The sequence below is a fragment of the Triticum dicoccoides genome, chromosome 6B (assembly GCF_002162155.2).
Source record: "Triticum dicoccoides isolate Atlit2015 ecotype Zavitan chromosome 6B, WEW_v2.0, whole genome shotgun sequence".
In the NCBI taxonomy this organism is placed as follows: domain Eukaryota; kingdom Viridiplantae; phylum Streptophyta; class Magnoliopsida; order Poales; family Poaceae; genus Triticum; species Triticum dicoccoides.
Window position 1 is genome coordinate 653,709,068 of NC_041391.1, and position 6,543 is coordinate 653,715,610.

The window sequence follows — 6,543 nt, forward strand, 5'->3', positions numbered from 1 at the left end:
TATATATATATATATATATATATATATATATATATATATATATATATATATATATATATATATATCAAAAGGTCCCATGCATTTCCATGAGTACAAAATAAATAAATTTTTGATGAAACATTTAGCACCTCCAATGACCATTGCCTAAGTTGAGTCATCAACATGCCACTTTGTCCAGGATTTATGCAGACATCTTTTATATCCTACAATGAATGCTCTTGTATATTCTTAAATGATGGTTTCACCACTTGGGGTGTGACTGTGGAACCGAGTAGAAATTAAGAAATGACACTAAAATACTAATGAGAGTAGATTGTATTAAGTAGATGCAATCTAACTATGTATGACATGGTGAGATCAAAGAGGACATTAATTATTTTGAAAATATACTTTCAAAGTGATGCTTTAGAGACAATGGCTTTCACAGTGAAAAAGGAGGGCCATCAAATTTATTGAAATAAGTGCTACTTTGTAGGTTATCCCAAATAGTTGGGTATTCCTCTATCACTACACCGAGGCAAAGTGTTACCATAGAGTGCAGAAGTTTTGAAGAAAATGTTTTCTACAAAAAGTTAGTGGGAGGACAGTGCAACTCAACAAGATTGTGAAATCTTCGTAATCAGCTCAAAGAAAAGAAACACTGGAAGTAATTCTAGAATTTCTTACTGCGGCTGATAAAAAAGCATCTACATGAGATATAGAGACTACGGTCAAACTTGCAGCTGAACTATATAGGTTGGGAAAATCTGTGTAGATCATTGTGGTATGCAGACAAAATATTGTTGGGCAAACAATGAACCTATAAATCACAGAGAAGCATTGATGGGCCCTGACTCCGGAAATTGGCTATATGCCAACATAATCCGAGATAGTATCCATCCACATAATTCAAGCTTAGAACTTGATGAACCCTTCAAAAGATTTAGAGTCTAGAGAATAGCAATGGATCTATAAACTGACAAAGATAAAAATGTTTATAATGCTTGACTTATTACAAATAGTTTATGACAAGATCAAAGAATTGACTATGACGAGATTGTCTCGTCATAGCAATACTTAAAGTCAGCTCGGGTTAAACTAGCAATAATTAAATATTTCAATTATGAGATAAAATGGATGGATGTCAAAATGATTCCATGAGATAGAAATAGAACCAAGGTTGTATGTTTGATACGATCCAAGGTAATTTTGTCAATCCAGAGGATGCTAGTAAGTATGCAAACTTCAAGAGATCCTATAACAATCTGAAGCAAGCATAGTGGAGTTGGAATCTTTGTACTGATGAAATGGTTAAATAAATTCATTTCATCGAGTAAAGGGAAGATGCTTGTATTTACAAGAAAGTAAGTGGGAGCATTTCTAAACACTATATGTACATGACATATTGTTGATTGGAAGTTATGTAAATATGTTGACACGGATTAAGACTTTATTGAAACTAGTTTTTCAATAAAATACTTAGGCAATGAATAGTCTTGGTATTAGAAATAATGATCTATGGAGATAGTGGTGCCTAATCGGACTTAGCCAAAATACATATTGACAGAATACTAAAGCAGTTTAGTATGTAAAATGTCAAGAAAAGTTTCTTGTTAATGTCACATGGAAGGAGTCAGTATCCTGAAATACTGATGAGAAAAATTTGATTTCAACCACATTTGTACTCCATGGTATGTAAACAACCAGATATTTCCAATACTCCAAGTTAGTTGTAAGTAAAAGTTGCTACTATCGTCAAATTGTTGATCATAGGACAGCAATTAAAAATGTCATTAAGGATTAACGACATGTTTCTCACACATGATGAAATGAAAGATTGGTGTAAGGAGTTACATCAATGAAAGGCTCATTGTAAGTAGTACATCGATAAAATTTTCATCTATGCTGCAAGTGATTTATCGATTTCAAAGTAAAAGTGGTTTATGGTGGCACGGTAAGTTGGAATTGGTCCAAAAATTATTGTGGTGAATTCTATAACAGAAGGCTAAGTATATTATTGCTTTAGAAGCAAAAATGAAGGGTGACGAATCAAAAGTTCATTCATGAGCTTGGTATGGTTTCTAGATGATTGAATCATTGGAACACTTTTCTTAATAGTGGTTCCATAACTCAGTCTAAGGAATCAAAGGTTCTACCAGTAATTCAATATGTGTACAAAGCTGGTCTCACACAAATTATGAATTCTTGTGAAAGCATTATATATGCATAAAAATGCAAATGATACACGCAGATCTGAAGTTATCAGATTTGATAGAACGAAGTCTATACCACAAGCAAAAGCATGGACTCACACCGGATTGCCATTGGTGTAAAAGTTAAAAGTGCTAACTAGATTATTGACTCTAGTGCAAGTGGGAGACTATTGGAAATATGCCCTAGAGGCAATAATATTGTATTATTGTGTTTCCATTATTCATAGTTAAGAGTTTATATTCCATGCTATAACTGTTATGATCCTAGAATATGTGATTCAGTGGAAAGCTCATATGCACGTGTGGAATGATAAACGATAAACAATAGGTTCCCGATCTCGCCTCTGAGACTGGCTCAAATGTTGTTGGTGATCATGTTTTACGGATCATAGGATATCGTTAATTGTAACGATAGTCCTATAACAACATTGAGGGTATGACGTTAGAAGAACGATCACATTGAATCGACCCAATACTTGTGAGTTATACTATGTGTTGTGGATTTAACATGGTAGATGCCCTAGCAAAAGGACTTAGGTGTGGAGCCATTGCAACTAGGTTATCGTAAAGGGGTTGAACGGGACAAAGGACATAGAGTTTACCCAGGTTCGGCCCCTCTCAATGAGGTAAAAGCCTACTCCTGCTTTTGGTTGTATTGCTTGGGTTTCGATTGCCAGGGAGCGAATACGCTTGACCTAGTGCTCGATTGATTGTTTCTTAAATTAACCTGCCACCGGGTCACCCCTCTATATATAGGTTGATGCCCGGCGGCTTATAGAGTCCCGGCCGGCTCACACAAACATGGCGGTCTTGGTTTCTAAATAAGTTTGCCTTATAGAACAAGTTAAACATATGGCAGCTCATCCCCCTAGGCCTTGAGTCGCCTCCAGGCCTGGGCCTTTAATCATCTTGATCCACGAACCGCCATATTCATTCTTAAGTTGCCAATGGCATGACCCGACCCCTCCTGGGCAGGTCATACCTTGGAGTTATATCCCCAACATTAGGCCCCAGATTGATTTGAACTGGTAGAATCTTCTATTATCAATTCCTTATCGATTCATTGTAACCCGCCATGACGTCACATTGCAGAACCATGGTAACCCGCCATGACATCACACGCATTAATTCCACACAAGGCCCAGAACATCTCAATAGATCTTTATCTTAATGGACTTCCCAAAAATCAAGGCATCCACATAGCCACGTAATCATTTTTTGGCCTCCTCAATTCCTGCACATGCCATCTATCCACTTCCTAATAAATAGGGGCAGTGGGTCCTTCTTTCACTTTTTACCCTTTCCCCCTCGTCTTCGTCTTCCTCCGCACGACTCCACTGCAATCGAGCTCCGCCGCCGTCGTCCTCTGCCAACAACACCAACTCTGGCCGCTGCATTGACCTGATCGGACCAGAAAACTGCTGCGCACCTCCACTATTCAGCAGCGTCAGTAAGTACTCACTTGTCCCCATAACAGAACTACATTAGGGTTTCCACCATTCGTCGATGTTCTTCATCGTTCCTCATTTCCCTCTCTAGATCATGTAGTTTCATCTCAATATGATACTAAAGTCGCGCGGTAGTAGTTTAGCATCCCTTTCCAATCACAGAAGACACCTTTTCTACATAAGATCCCATCTGAGCACATGAGTTCTTCCACTGTTGCGACCTTAGGTTTAAAATTTATTTTTCTTTTTTGAACTGATGTAGATCCAAAATAACAGAACTGATCTATGAATCATGTTTTTCCAGTACTTAGTAAAATTTCAGCTCTACTCCAGATCTGTAGTCATTAGCTCCTCATGGCCGTTTAAATGACAACCTGTAATCCGCCAAATACCTGCTGGTTTAACTTTTGGATTATTTTAAACTGCCAATTAATGTTTTGACGTAACCCAGCTATTCCTTGCTAGTTTATTCATGCCGACCTTTATAATATGTACTCTATGTACACCAATTAACCTTGCTTTGCATACCTTCCCTTGGATCACTTGCCGGTTTAACATCATATACTTAACCCGGTAACACTTTTCTTTCTAGGCTTTTCATCAACAAAAATGACAAATACTGTTACTTCATGCAACTGGGTCGTCTCCACTGTTATGGAGGAAGCTCTCAATGATCATGTCAAAGTGGGCGTCTTAGCTCCAAAGGAGGATATCCATTGGAGGGATCCAGGAGATGAAGCTATTGTCGGTGTCAAAATCGGCAGATCTCGGGTAGGGGGCCCAAGCTGTGCGTCTAAGGATCAATGGTAACAGGGAGCCAGGGGACAATGTGTTTACCCAAGTTTGGTTCCTCTTAAGGGAGGTAACACCATACTCCTGCTTGATTATAGTCGACGAGTATGAAGATTACAAGAGTTGATCCACCTTGAGATCGTAATGACTAACCCTAGATGTCTAGCCTATGAGGATTCCAATGATGGTGAAGAAGATAGCCTCTACGGACTAACCCCTCCATTCTGTATACACATCGGAGGGGTCTAGGGTTTGTACAAGGTCGGTTTATTAGGGAAGGAAGCTTCCGGACTCTATTCTTGTCACCCACGTATTGAGAAGTCCCAGCTGGACATGATGGATAATCCTCAGCTTGATCTTGTACGGCCCATCCAACCCGGCCCATACTCCTAGGCCGGACACCTAAGGACCCCCGAATCAAGGACTCCCTCAGTAGCCCCCGAACTTGCCTTCAATGACGATGTAGTGTGCGGATGCAAATCTTCGGCTTTGCAAGGTGGGTTCTCCATCATATTCAGGATTGATGATAGTCCGACATCGGTTTCCGTGTTAAGTCTTTATGATTCCTCCCGGCCGTCACCTTGATTTCCACGCGTCTGAATGAATGTGATCGGCCCGTTACCCTTGTATTTTAATATTTCTGACAGACACAGGCTGCGCCTATATAACGAGGATAGATCTTCAAAACTCCATCTCGCACAACTCCAAGAGCAACAGAGCAAACCACGGAAAATTCAGACCATGGCTGGTGTCCCTGGATCCTCCTCGCGTGCTCATGGACCTCAAGAGGGAGATTGGCAAAGTTGCTCTATATCCCATCTCCATCTCAGTCGACTCCAGACGCAAGGATATCTCCCTCCCTCGGATCTAGTCTCCGTACGGGTAGGGTGAACTTCTATGGGCATTGATGCTTTGGCAGAGAATTTCCTCAATCCCAGCCAAGGGGAGAGGGTGTGCTTCATCTCCTTCCTTTTGAGGGGCGTGGGATTCCCAATCCACCCTTCGTTAGGGGCCTATTGGAACACTACGGGATCCCACTGCACAACCTTACACCAGGTTCTATTTTACATATATCTGGTTTTGTCGCTCTTTGTGAATTATTTTTGGGCTGCGAGGCTCACTTTGAACTATGGAAAAAGTTCTTCTGCCTCGTCCCCCGCCATCAGGGCGGTGGGTCTATTTTTGAAGTGGGCGGCGCCGAACTATGGCGCATAGCCAGATCCGGCTACCCGGTCGGGACTTCGAAGAGGGGATCCGCTGAATGGTCTTCAAAATGGTTCTATATCGAGGATGTTCCTCTTCTGGACCCTGTTCGGCACAGACTACCAGAATTCTCCAGTGCACCCTTGAAGAAGCTATATAGCCGGTGTCCCAAGTCCCCTAATTAGGAAGATAGTGTAGAAGTAATGAGATTGGTAAACAAGTTCAGGTTACTGACCCATTATGGACTCTCCATAGTTGGAGTTATGGCCATTGCGATAAAGCAATGCATCCAGCCACTTCAATCCAGGGTGACACCTTTATGGAACTAACACGGGGAGGACGACGCATCCCGGTATCGGCGAGAGGGTCCGGATATCGAAGCCGCATTGGCGGCCATGCCGACCGACCTTTATAAAGGAGAAGAAGAAGACTTCATCTGTTTAAATTGTCAAGAGGGCTTTTCCATGTACAATCCCATTGAAAGGGTAAGTTTTCTAACCGTTCAATACTTTTTTACTCATTGAAATGCATTAACTGAATACCCTGGTTGCTTTTTAAATAGTCATGGAGGCAAATGATCAAGAACATTAACTGCCCCGCCCCCCAGCTAGAGGATCACGATTGCAATGAAGACCCTAGATTTCATGTGGATCCGAACATATTTGTAGACTTTGAACACGGAGTCTACTATCAGGCAAGCCTTGACGGCTCGGAAATAGCTGTTGTGGCTGATTACCCTGACCTCTATCCTTTCGTGAAGGTGAGTATTCGGAAACTGTATTCTTAGGGAAGAGAGATACTTCCGCTCATTTCTTACCCTCCGCATTGGACCATGTTTTGCAGGATCGGCGCTCAGCGAGCCGTACCCAGGGACGGGCGACCAAGAGAAGTCAGCACCTTCGCGGAAG